This window comes from Crocodylus porosus, unplaced genomic scaffold (genome assembly GCF_001723895.1).
Source record: "Crocodylus porosus isolate Cpor-Errol unplaced genomic scaffold, CroPor_comp1, whole genome shotgun sequence".
Lineage (NCBI taxonomy): Eukaryota > Metazoa > Chordata > Crocodylia > Crocodylidae > Crocodylus > Crocodylus porosus.
Genome location: NW_017728909.1, coordinates 49,978,592 through 49,992,984, shown reverse-complemented (window position 1 = coordinate 49,992,984; position 14,393 = coordinate 49,978,592).

Genomic DNA, 14,393 nt, shown 5'->3' with positions numbered 1-14,393 from the left:
ACCCCTGCTTTGCTGGATAGCTCGCCCTGGTAGCAGTAGAGGCCCATTGAAGGGCCCCAGGAAATGGGATCAATTTGCTGCCATGTGCAGCAAACCTGCTCCCGCTTCCCTGCATGAGTAGATGACTGCTTGGGAGTGTTTATTTGCAAGTAGTTTAGTCATGAGTAAACTGCTCCTACATCAGATGCATGTGTAGACATAGCCACAGGGTTATGTTGTAGTCTCCTTCACTTTGTGCTGCCTTTGCTATTTCTGTGAGGCAGTAGCCTTTACTACACATTTTGATGGGGATGTTATATATTAGGTAGAATTCCAGGCTTTGATTTCCAGTGGGTGTGTCTGCATGAGATGCTACTGCGCAGTGGGTACTGCGCATTTATTTAGTACTTATATAATCAAGTACTAAATAAATGCGCAGTACCTATTGTGCAGTACCTATTGTGCAGTAGCATCTTGTGTAGATGCACCCACTGGAAGTTAAAGAGTACTTGATTATACAAGTACTAAATAAATGCCCAGTAACAGGAGTTACTGTGCAATAGCACTGGTGAACACTTTAGTGACATTACTGTGTCTAATAATACTGTGAAGTAGCATATTAGCACTGTTGGTGCTGTGATGTGCTACTGTGCAGTATTTAGCTAGTGTGCAGTCAGTATCTCGTGTAGACACGCCCAGGATGTGGCACAGTATTAAAGTAGTTAACTCCCTTCACCCTCCTCCACCTCTTCACACCTCAAAAAAATTGAGATGTCTTTTGATAACTTGTGTGGGTTAGTGGGTTGTAGGTCGATGCAATTTGACATGCCCAAGATACAGTAAGAAAGCATGAAGAATGGAAGAAATTCACTGCAGGTCAAGGTTTCTTTTGTAATGGCGTGGTTTTAAGTTAGCATTGATGCCTGGCAAGGCAGCTATTGGATATACGCAGAAGGCAGCTATTGGGCATGCTCACATTTTTAATTTGTCCACCTTTCAGAGCAAGGTTTGGGGCTGGGGGGAGGGTAGAAAGAGAACACATGAGGAGGCTCCTCGGATAGTTAGCTTGAAGGGTGAACTGTTCATAAAAGGCCTATTTTTTTGCCACTGTAAACCCAAAGGATTGCCGGAGGGTGGGGGGGGGAGGGGAGTCCATAATAATTGGGAACCTTTTGCCAAGTATTAGGATCAAAAGTGCTTGAACTAAACTTTTTGGAAGCTAAATTTCACATGTGGGCTGACAGCCTGCACGGCAAGTTTCAGCCTAACAAACTTTGAAATAGGTGCGATAGATGAGAACTAGCATCAAACCTAGGGTTTCTAATATAGGTGCTTGACAGTCATTTATGGTCTCACAGGCCCTTGTATAATGACTGCATTCCCCAGCTCTGCACTAGCACCTAATTGACAGAACCCTGTTACGGAGCACAGTTTCATGCTAACAAAACTGCTTCTAATTTGTCCCTCATCATTTATCAGTTGGCACACGAAGCCTGGACTCTTAAATTTTATCGCATCAGAACAAGCTAATGCAGCCGTAAGCCCAGCTGTGGTCTACATGTCAACAGCAATCTGTTTACACAAAGCAGCTCTTCAATTATTATCCGGTTCTTCTCCTTTATTGATGTATGCCTGATATTGGTGAAAAAAATAGAAACGCTTTTCTAGGAGCCTGGAGTTTGTTGGAAACACCTTTGTATTTTCTGCTTTCTTGAATGCCAGATGTGAGGAGCTGTAATAATTTTAAAGGAAAACTACACCATATTTTGTTCTGCTCACAGAGGGAAAGCTTGTAAGGAAAGAGGCATCTCTCCTCATGCTTAAATCAGAAGGCACATTCTTCAGAACCGAAGCTGCATTTGAGCCTCCATTTGGAGGCACACACTGTGCTGTAAAATACTTTCAGTTATAATATGAAGGACCATGTCTTGAAAAGGCTGTTGACTAACCTACACCTACAAAGTTAGAGCAAGTAAAACAAGCATCTGTAGATCTAAATGTTTATGTGACATTTAAGCTGATGAAATGCTATGAATGCAATAGCCCATTTTGCAAATGCCACTTGTCTGCACACACAGTTTGCCATGCAGATGTTTCCAGACCAGAACTACCTATTTGAACGCCAATAAATGTTGGGGTTTGACTCAAATGAAACCTAGAACTAACTCACTTTTGGACTGGGGAAAAGACTGACTGCATAAATCCAATAAGCAAAATTATCAGCAAATCTCCTCAATAATGCCAACAGGCTTGCACTAGTCACACCTCTGCCTCAGATTGCTTCCTTTATATAAATAGCTCAATAGACGCCTCAGAGTCCCATTTCAAGTCGCACCATCATCTCACTACAGTTTTCATTTGTTTATCAATTTCTCTTCATCCTGGCCTCTTCTTGCTCTTTCCCACCTGGCAGATCCCCAGGCTCCCCTTCCCACCAGGATCTCCCACCCACTTGGGATCACATGGGTTCTCCTGTGGTTTTGCCTAGTACTCTTCCCTGTGTGAGACACTAGCATACAAGGCTACCTCCTGGGGCTTTCTTTCTCCTTTTGGCCAAAGGAATCTGCAGGCAAACATTTCCATCACTCTCTTCCTCACATTTCACTTTCCCCTTCCATTAACTCTCTATCACTGTTTCCCCAGAAAATTCTGGCAGTTGATACACTTATTTTCTTACTCACCAGATCCCCTGACTCCTCCTCTTCCTTCTCCCGCTTCAGCTGCAGCCTGGCCCTTTGGAGAAGTCAGATTCTATCGATCTTTCCCTTAAAGAACAATTAACCTGGCACAGATGGGCGAGGGCCTTTTAAAGGAGGTAGTCACCTTTCGACAGAACTGCCAAATCAGAAAACACAGGAGTTGATCCTGTCACATACAGTTAGAGAACCCTGTGGAGTGGTGTACCCATATAGTAGTCACAGAGGATCAAAGGAAAGTAGAGCTGGAAAGGACCTCACACGGTCATTTAATCCAGCCTCCTGCTCAAGGTAGGATCACCCCTGACTAAACCATCCCAGACAAATGTCTGTCTAACCTTCTCTTGAAAATATCCAGGGATGGAGATTCCACAATTTCTCTAGGTAGCCGGTTCCACTGCTTTACCACCCTCCTAGTCAGAAAGTTCCTCTTAAACTCCAACCTTCCCCTGCTGCAGTTTGAGGGCATCGCTCCTAGTCTTGTCCTCTACAGCCACAGAGAACTGCCCATCTCTCTCCTCTCTATAATCTTTCTTCAAGAATTTAAAGATTATCATCAAATCCCCCCTCAGTCTCCTCTGAACAAAATAACCCTAGTTCTTTCAGCCTTTCCTCATAAGTCATGCTTTCCAGGCCACTAATAATTTTTTCCGCTCTCTGCTGGACTCCTTCCAATCTGTCAATATCCTTTCTGACGTGTGGGGCCCAAAACCGGACACAACATTCCAAGTGATGCTTCACTAGAGCTGAATAAAACAGAAGAATCACTTCCCTTGATTTACAAGTGACAATCCTATAAATACAACCCTGTACACTGTTGGCCTTTTTTGCAACAAGAACACAGTTGGCTCATATTCAGCTTGTGGTCTACTGTAACCCACAGGTACTCTGCTTTACTGCAGACTAGCTAATCATTCCCCAACCTGTATTTCTGCATGCAATTATGCCATCCCAAGAGCAGAATGTTGCACTTGTCCTTGCTGAATGTCATCATTCATGATTGCACACAATTTTCCCAGTCTATTCAGGTCACTCTGCATCCTGATATAGAAGGCACTGTGCTCAGCAGGGTGAGCAAACCACCTATACCACAAGTATTCCACATAGATACAGAGCTACCGCATGGCAGGAAGAAAGATTTTTGCAATCATGCTGAGCCACCAACTAGGGTATGAAAATGGGGAGCTTGGAATGTGTTCTCCTAAGAGAATAACTAGTACAGAATCATACTATCCACCACTCACATGCCTGGAGAGTGTGTCACCTCACCAAGTTGAGATGTCTTCATGACTCTCACAAGGCAAATTCATCCAACTCAGTCCTTTCAACATTGTATCAATAGGCTTCAAGAGACATTTCCCCATTTTGCCCTGCTTAACCTAAAACAGACTCCATATCCCAGAAGGGAGAATGTTCACAATGATGAAGGTGAGAAATGTGAGAATTTGGTAATTTAGTCTCCTGAAAGTATGACAAAAAACACATTAAATTACACTAGAAATGAGAATGCTTTATTCCTGAAAACTGTAGTGAGATTGTTGCTAGTAACTGCCATCACAGTTCCTGTCTTGTAATCTGAACAGGGGAATTGGAAGGAAGACACTGTAAAGGAAACAAGGGAACCACTAGGGAACAGCATGCTGGCAGACATAGTGTATAGGCACTCTTCAAACATTGTACAGTCAGCCTTTGCATTCTGTAAGTAAAAGGACTCCAGGTTTGTAGATAACCTACAGCAATGTATTTATTGTAATGCTTTTCATACTTGAAAGCAGAAATCTACTTTATGTTTCAGCAGAAAAAACTTAATGTGACTTGCATTTAAACTAAATTCAGTGTAATTTAAAATAGTTGTGTTGCAATAAAAAAAGTTTGCCCAACTGTTCTGTCCTTCAGCGAAGTGCTGCTGCCACGGATTCACTGGTACCCTACCCAGCAGTGTTCACAGTGCACTTATTATTCATAATTTCTTCATTGAATCAATTTGCAACTAGTGACAGCTGTAGCTGCTTGACCAATGGTCTCCAGGAGGATACTTTTCCAAGTGCTGTGTGCGAGGCAGAGACACAAACTCTGTTTACAGGTAATGAAATGTGTGCACTTTCTCCTTGGCAGAGATGACTATGCCCAGGAAATTGCCCAGGGTTTTAGTGAGGCAAAATGACTGTGATATGCGATCAGTTACAGTGACAGCAAGGCATTGCCATGCTATATTCAAAGTAATGCAAATTCACCAACTCTTTAGGATGAAATTCGAAATAGAAAATTGCAGGCTTCTCACACTGCTGGGCAGACAAAGGATGACAGAAAATCCTTAAAAAGAATTCTAGGAAAAGGGCCTCATAAAGATTATATCCCTGACCAGCTTATGATAGCTGATAGCACAGAACAGTATTTCCACCTATGCACACTGGTAATCAGTATGCTGACCCACTCCTCCAGGTGTAGCTGACTGCTGAGTTTGCTGGTTCCTGCAGGGCAGGTCAATGCATTATAATGGAAATAGTCTGCAGAATTTTGAATTAATCAGTGGTTCTACAAGACTGGGCTTCTTTTAGTGCTGGCTGCTAGAGATACTTTAGCTTTGCCCTGCATTATTGTCAATAAATACCCTAGAGATATGAATATCTATATCCCATTTATATATACTGCAATAACACTGGACCAAGATCAAGGTGATGCAAATAGGAAATGATCATTTCCTAAAACAATTAAAATCTGTGGACAATCTGAAGGCGCAGCTCCTCAGCTGAAGTACATTTTCATAGCCTCAAATTACCTTTAAAGGAGAGCAGACAGTTTTATACATTCCTCAGAACCTTTCTGAGGCCATACACTAAGGTAGCTTTAAAACCTTTTTAAAGAGGAGACTTGCTGCTCAGAAATGCGCATCACCTTCTTTGATTTAACTGCTATATATCTGTCTGTACCTCTGCAGAGTAAATGGAGCTAAACAACTGTAACTTTAAAACCTGAATGAGACAAATTGAAAGTTGCAGTGGTTTGACTCTACTTGTGGCAGCTTTGGTGTGGACACATGCAGTAAGAGCAACTCACAGAATCCCAGAATTGAAAGGACCCTCAAGGATGGTCTAGTCCACAGGTCCTGCAACAAATCCAGACCTTGGGGCTCCTCCCATGCCAGATCTGCAGGGCCAGTAGCTGTGGAAGATCTGGTGGCAGGAGTCTGGGCACAGAAGGAAGGAACTGCTGGCACTGGGATCCAGCAGCAGCAGGTGTCAGAACAGCCCTTTCCCCCTCCTGCCACTGACGGCCATGTCCAGTGGGCCAAGGGGCCCTCAGTTCTGACAGGCCATGTTCTTCTTGGCCATGCCTCCAACTTCTGGTAGCTCTTCAGTAACCCATGGACATCATCTTTGACACCTTTGATTTAATCTAAGCCCTGCATAAATGCGGGATGCACTAATCCTAAACCATCCCTGCCAAATGCTTAGCCAGCCTCTTCTTGAACATCTCTAGTGAAAGCGATTCCACACATACTATTACAATTTAATGTTGGCATAAATGTTATGTTCATCCACACCTTAGGAATACAGCCTGGGGAGGTGGAAATAAGGCAATGAGTGAGGAGGTAACTTAATATTGATATCTGCAAAATTATATGAAGAGACTAAAATGTGCCATAACAGTAAGAAGAAACAACTTACTTCTAAACGGACAAGAAGTCCCCCTTTTGAATAAATTGTCTTTTATAAATAAGATGATGCAATGCATCCAGAACAACAGCTTCAGTCTCCTCTGATTTGGGGAAGGCACTTGTGATTTTGAATGCCTCAGTTCTAGTGCCCAGTACAGGACACCTGCTAATCTACCAGTCCTTCTTTGAAAACTGGGCTTCTCTAAGATATTGGGTACCCAAAACTGGTGACATTCAAAATTACTACTCACTTAAGGAAATCTAGTCCAGTAAGCCACTAATATGATCTTTCTTTCTTAACCCTCATTTTCTCTAGCTCCCACTCATACTTGGTCCTTTGCCATTCCTTGTGGTGTTATGTCTGATTCAGATTGTAAGCTGTCTAGGGGTAGTGTTACCCAATCAGTCAGTTTACCCTTAAGAGTGTCTAGCATGTATTCTCTTTTGCAGCTGGCCAACTCCACTCCTACCTAGCTAGCACAGAAGGGATGACACTGTGCTTCTACCCCCTTCTTGTTCCTCCTACACTTTGAGGGAACTGGCTTGTGCAAGGTGAATGGCAATACAATAACTCTGTCTATAGATTGGGATGAAAGACATCTATAGACCCATTCCTTTCCTTGCTTACCTGCTCAGCCACTGGATAGCTTTATCCCTTCATGTTTATAGATCACAGGGATGGAAAGGACATAGAGAGACTATCTAGTCCATTCCTAATCAACTCTACTAAAAACATTTTGAATGTCTAGTTAAAAAGCAAAGGTATTATGGACACTTATTTTCGACACAGCTCCATGTGGTATCTTAAATACTCACTTTGGAAACCTCAGCCTATGTCTATGAAATGTGCATCTCCTGAGATGAACTCCCTATAAATATCTGGGAAATGTCACCATCAACTTATGACTAAGTCAAGAAGCAACCCTTGGCTGACCTGCTTGTGTAGTTCACTGTAATCCCTCGCTTCCTCACGAAGTTGGGTGAATGGTCTGGGAAACCTGTAGACCTTTGTATAAATCATAAAGTCAGTGGGCTGTTGGTTTGGGGAATTTGAGCAGCAGATTTCAGGAAGTAGCAAGGAATAATGATGTTCTGGCCTGTTTCATTTTCCATACACAAAAGAGTTTACATATGTTGTCTGCTTCTTCCCAAGTGGGGTTGTATTTCCTTCTTGGATGGAGCTGAACTAAGTGTTTAACTTTTGGGTGATATTAATCAAAATTGTATGTTAAGTGATAGTGCTTGGCTTCATGGGAATTGCCATTTCTTTAACAGAAAAAAGAGACTGTCCACATAAATAATAGTGAGATCTGTGTAAAAAATAATCCAATAAGCATTTATTTCTGTTTGCAACTTTATTATATCCATTTATTTTGTCATCTGGAATTTCCTTTGCAACACCTCTTACAAAGCCCTGCTATGCAAGACATCAGGGGCATGCCTATACTATTTCTTGGCCATGCCCATAAATACCACTGTGAAGCATACCTTGCCCACTTGCCAACTCCTGAAAATGCTCAGAGTCACTCTTGGGCTCATTGTCTCAGGTGTGCTTGAGTACTTTGCTGTAATCCCTCATTTTCTCATGAAGTTGGGTGAATGGTCAGCAAACTACATGTGATCAGAGCTACTTGAAGTTGACTTTATTTTATTTCAGAGATTTGGCATGCACAGAATATGACTGAGTAGGTTCCCTTTCATGGCACTCCTAGATGCAAGCCAGAGGCAGGGTAGACAAACACCAGAAGGCCAAGGTGTGAAAGTGAGTAACTACACATGTGCAGTTTGCATACACAGCCATGATGGTTATATGCACATACTGACCTTGCAGGTGCCCACTCCCCCCCACCTCAGATCTTCTGCACTTTTGCAACACCGTCCCCCCCCTCCCAATTTTGGAAGTTTAAGAATGTAGACTTGCAGCAGCTCTGAACTCTTCTAACACATTATGAAAGGCCCATACATGTATTTGACAGGAACCCACTCAGTGTAAAAATGTATCTTTTCTAATGGTGTGTCAACTCAAGTGACTGCACTATAATACAGAGATAGGGAGCTAGCTTATTATCAGTAGAAATCCAAGTTTATCATTTCCCACAGAAAAACCTGCAGCTTTTCCCTCTTAATGAAGAAAAACATGTATTATTCATTTTAATGGAGAAACATGGATTTTCCACTTTTGCAAGGAGCTCTTTGCAGGCTGGCAGAGTTCCAGCATGCAAAGCACTGGAGGAAGCAGGAGAAGGCCGGTCAGGCAGGGGGTGGGTGCCATGTGCATGCGCATGCTCACACATTCACATGGCCACCAAGCAGCCTGGAGAGCAGCTCCCACAGGTAAGTCTGGTGGAGGGGGAAGGGGGATTGAGGCCCCCATAGAGAGGGAGGGAGCTGGACAGGGCTGGGGCTGCTGCCCAGCTGGTGCACTGCATGAGGCTTGGGGCCCGGGGCCACGCACAGCTGCAGGGCCCGGGTGGGAAGTGTGATGAAACCATGGGTGGCTCATCCAGGAAGCAAGGGGGAGGTGGGTCTGGCTCCCTGCCACTGCGTGCACTCCCAAGAGGGGCAAGGGGGTACGTACACCCCAGATCTTCTTGCAGGATGGGTGTAGGTATGGGCTGCCTGCTGCAGGCTTGGGCTTCCCACCCTGCTGTCTTCCTCCTGGGGATTCCATGGACCAGCAGGTGGGGTTCAGCACGGCAAGGCAAAACGGGGCAAGGTGGGGAAGCTACTTGCCACTGCAAGCCCTGCACTGCCTTGGTGAAGCAACCCCTGCCCACCCAGAAGCAGCAGCAGCAGCAGCAGCATGGAGTTGTACCCTCTGCTGCTGCTGGAAGGGCAGGGGGTACCTTACCAGGGCAGCGCAGAGCTCCCAGGGATGGCACTGAGCATCCCACCCAGCCCCATTCTGCCCTGCTGCACCAGGTCCTGCCCACTGGTCCCCAGAGGCCCCAGTGGAAGAGTAGTAGGGCAGGGATCCCCAAGCCTGCAGTGGGCAACCCTCCCTATGGGCTCCACTCAGGCTGTACCATCTCTGGGGGAGGGGAAGCTTTGCTCTGTTGCAGCAGCTGCTGCCTCCCACAGGTGGCAGCCAAGGCTCAGGCACTGCAGTGGGGGGCAGGGGGCTGTGGACCTGGGTCCCTGGCCCTGTATCCCTGGCAGCTGGGGGCCCCCTCTGGCAGGTCTGGGGGGTGGAAGGGCAGTGGGTGGGGAGTGAGGGACACCAGCAGGGCCAGGGACTATAGGTGAAGAGTGAGGGGCCTGGATCTGTGTCCTGGTGAGCAAAGGGGGCAGGGAGAGCTCGTATTTTCCATAATAAAAAACCCAAAATCAAATGCCAACATTTATAGGTATTTAGAATTTATTTTATTATAGTGATTGAGGCACTGGTGGGCTTCCAAATAGCTTGAAAATTGTAAATATATTAATAAAACATTGTGTTCAATTGATACCTGTATATATAGTGGCATTTCATTTTAATCACAGATTTGGGGGTTTTAATGAGAGAATTTGTGATTTTTAAACTAGGATCCCTGCTATCAGCCAGCTCAGGCACCAGAAGCAGGATAACTGACACCAGCATAGAGCCCAACATGGGCTAATTTACCATTCTGAGAAGAATGTAGAGGCATAACAATAATTAGACCTTAGGTTTGCATTGTAAAGCACCTTTCCAAATGATTTGTGTCAGTTTCACTACCATTTAAGTCACCTGAAGCTCTTCCACTGGCTTCAGTGGTGCAAAAGCACACATTATATCTGCAATATCCAAAAGATAATTCCTTTTAGGTTTAGATAGCTAACTGGTAGGGATCTGTGTAGCATTCTTTAGGGTAAAATCAAGATAACACAAGCTATGGCAGTTTGGGGGGAAAAACCCATGTGTTCACACAGGCTAGGGAAAGACATTACACATAAATCGGTTCAACTGATCAGAAACTGATTTAAACCTGTAACAGAACAGTTGCTCAATGTACATAAACCAGTTTGAAAATGGCTGAAACCAGTTTGAGATAAACCTGGTTGGATATAGTATCAGACTTAACTGATTTGGCTTAAACCAGTTTATGCAATGTCTGTCCCAGACCCCTTCCTGGCTTAATATAAATCAGCATCCCGGCATGCTCTCTGGGCTGGCCAGGGCTCTCTGCTCCACAGCAAGGATGGCCCCTCCCCTCTGCTTCCTGGCTGGAGCTCTGGCCGAGACTTGCAGGCACAGCAGGGTCTGCCTGGCTTGCCCCTGCCCTCCCCGCCCCCTTTTGCTGCTCAAGCAAGAAATCCCCCCATCCCTCTCTTCCATCTCCCATAGCAGGGACCCCAGTCCCACGGACTCTAGTGGTATGCTAACTAATGCAATTTCACTAGGACAGGCAGACAGAACAGTGACTGCTTAGGGCTGTTTAGGGCTAATCAACAGGTCAGCTGGTAAGATGTTTAAGAAGAATTTGAAGTAATGGAGAGAGGCTCCGTTTTTTGCTGGTATGTTTTACTGGTGGGGTGATAAACAATGTTATCAGCCCCCTGCTGTCTCAGTTTGCTGCAGACAGTTTAAAGAAGCAGGGAAGAAGATTGAAAAGTTCGCTTTCAATCACTGCATGTACTATACCTGCTGCGGCCCCCCTGCCTGCCCTTGCCTCAGAGTGCTAGTAGGGGCCTGGGGGCTGGCAACACTCCTGCCCCTTGAGCAGAGAGCAGGAAAAGCCTGGGATGGTGCAGGCAGACCTCCCTAATCAGAACATCCTGCCCGGGCCTGGCCACACCCCCCTCAGCTCAGCTCTGTGTAAAGGAAGGAAGGGCTGCTCTAATGCTCCCCAGCTTCATGCCTGAACCATACTCTTCAATGTCTTCATCAGTGACTTGGACAAGGGAGTGAAGTGTACTGTATCCAAGTTTGCGGATGATACAAAACTGTGGGGAGAAGCGGACACACTGGAGGGCAGGGAACAGCTACAGGCAGACCTGGACAGGTTGGACAAATGGGCAGAAAACAATAGGATGCAATTTAACAAGGAGAAATGCAGAGTGCTGCACCTAAGAAGGAAAAATGTCCAGCACACCTACTGCCTAGGAAATGACCTGCCTGGTAGCACGGAAGCGGAAAGGGATCTTGGAGTCCTAGTGGACTCCAAGATGAACATGAGTTGTCAGTGTGACGAAGTCATCAGAAAAGCTAACTGCACTTTATCGTGCATCAGCAGATGCATGACAAACAGAACCAAGGAGGAGATGCTTCCCCTCTATCGGGCACTGGTCAGACCGCAGTTGGAGTACCACGTGCAGTTTTGGGCACCACACTTTAAGAGGGATGTAGATAACCTGGAGAGGGTCCAGAGAAGGGCCACTCGTATGGTTAAGGGCTTGCCGGCCAAGCCCTATGAGGAGAGACTAAGGCACCTGGACCTCTTCAGCCTCGCAAGAGAAGGTGGAGAGGTGACCTTGTGGGTGCCTATAAATTCATCATGGGGGTGCAGAAGGGAATTGGTGAGGCTCTACTCACCAAGGCACCCCTGGGGGGTCACAAGAAATAATGGCCATAAGCTAGCAGAGAGAAGATTTAGACTGGACCTTAGGAGGAACTTCTTCACAGTTAAGAGTGGCCAAGTTCTGGAATGGGCTCCCAAGGGAGGTGGTGCTCTCCCCTACCCTGGGAGTCTTCAAGAGGAGGTTGGATGGGCATCTGACTGGGGTCATCTGAACCCAGCACTTTCCTGTCTATGCAGGGGGTCGGACTCAAGGATCTATTGAGGTCCCTTCTGACCCTAACATCTATGAATCTATGAATCTATTGCAGGCATGTGCCTGAATTTCCTTGGTCCAGAGAGAATGTCTGTCTGGTTACAAACTGGTTCAGCCCAGCCAGGTTAAACTAACCTGCAAAGATTGAATCAATTCAGGCTCAGGCTTTTGAATGTCTGTCCCTAGGTAAATGTCTCCTCTGTGGTCTTCATTAGAATTCAGAAGAGATAAAAGATTAGAGAGAGAAGACCTCCGACTACAAATACAAGAAGAGGTATGCCAGAGATAGACCTATTATTCTCCTTATCAGTGAGGTTTTAACTAGAAAGAATGGTTTTAAGTTGCAGCTAGGCAAAATCATCATTATTATTGGCCAGCATTTTCAACCCTGGATGTGCCATGTCAAGCTCCTAACAATATATAAGCACCTATAATATCCAGGTTTTTAGAGGTGCTGAAAAGCTGCCTTGCCTCTTCACATTTGGTCCTGAACCAACCATAACTCAGCTAACTCTGAAAATGTTGGATGAATCTATATTGCTTCTGTAGTGTTCTTCTAAGTAGGAGTGTCATCATCACCTACCATAGCAACATACTCTACTAAAAATTACATGACAAGATATTGTACAATTCACAGCTGTAAAAACCTATAGTTTATAAAACAATATCTTTTAACCATGTGTGCATAATTACAGTGTACTGCCAGACTGTTATAAACCCGCTAAGTAAAAGCAGAGGGCAGTTGGATTTTGGATACAGCTAGAAGATGAGGAAGATCTATGGATGTATAAATTAAAAAGACATTTTGAGGTAAAAGTCATGTGAACCCAAATTCAATATTTTGGTTTGACATAAACATTGCTAGGAGCACTTGGCTACAGAACATTTTAAGTAGCAACCAGTTTTAAATACAGAGCTGCTTGTGTGCAAAAACTAGACAAACCCTAATCTTAAAAAGTGTAATCCAGAGGTCACTAGAATGTGGCATGTATCCAATTGTATAAACCCTTGTACTTTGGGGAGCGTTAGCTATTTAACTGAGTGTGTTTACCAAAGTTTGTTGATAGGTGGGCTGAATCTGGATTAAAACAGATGCAAAGAACTTCATAAAGCTGTCTGTGGCCTTAAGATCAACAAGGTTATTCATAACACAAGAATCCTGGAGTTACATGTTTTATTTGTTGATAGTGGGGTGAATTTGTGGCATCACAAATTGCCTTGCTGCTCTAATTGCTTCTGCTTATATCCTTACATTCTGGACAGATTATTTTCTGTAGGTAGGATATTTGTGTAGTTGTGCCTAACTGTCTTTGATGATCATTTCCCAGCATTTTAAGATCATTTTTCCCTTTTCTTTCAGCTAATAGGTTTGTGAACTTCTCACTGAGAAAGGAGATGTGTATTACATCCCTAAATGTATGTCTGAAATCCCTGATGAAGGATTGAAAAGTCATCTTTCTTCTAGTCTCATTAGCCTTTTACTTCTAAATCCACATGGAATAAGACAAAGCTGTGTCAGCTCTTGGGGGATTTATATAAGGGCTGAGCTATAAGTGATTCACATGCAATTAGTTAAACTGATAATGGTAGTAACAGCATTTGAAGCACTCTGAAGCAGCCTGCTGCTATCACATGATGTCCTGAAACTCTGTTTCTCTTTCCACACTCCACAGACCAAACATCTGAAACTGATAGCCTGACTTGATTTAACTTTAGTCAGTTGGAGTCAGGTCATCTGGGCTGAGGACTACCCTTGGGAAAGGAAGGAAACTGACTCCACAGGAAGTTGAAGAGTTTCTCCCACTAGGGTCGGAGGAGGGGAACTAACTTGACTTTGGATGCCTCATCATAATTTACTGCTCTAGACACATTAGCAGTGTGGGCCAGCCACACTGAAATCTGTTTACATGGTGAGCAACTTGGTGCATTCATCAAATATTTTATATGCCTGTAGTTTACATACAGGCTGTTTTTTTCTTCTGTAAAAAGAAAACTAAATTCAAATAAAAACTAACAAAAATAAATCTCTCCATATACACATCTATTATAGTCTAATTATTAGACTACACATGGCTCAGACCAACTTCTATCCTCTATTTCACCCATGCAATACCATTTTTTTAAATGATCTATATTGTTCTCCGCTAGCTGTTCTGAAAATGGATGGTACATATACTATACACTACCAAACAGCTGCAGACCAAAGAGCAAGGCATATCAGGGATCCAAAACTCCCACAAAGTAGATATTTCCCTGTTTAGACTGGCAAATTCCGACATCTCTTCACTCTTGTCTCTTCCTTTCTTAGAAGAAAAATTCAGTTTAAC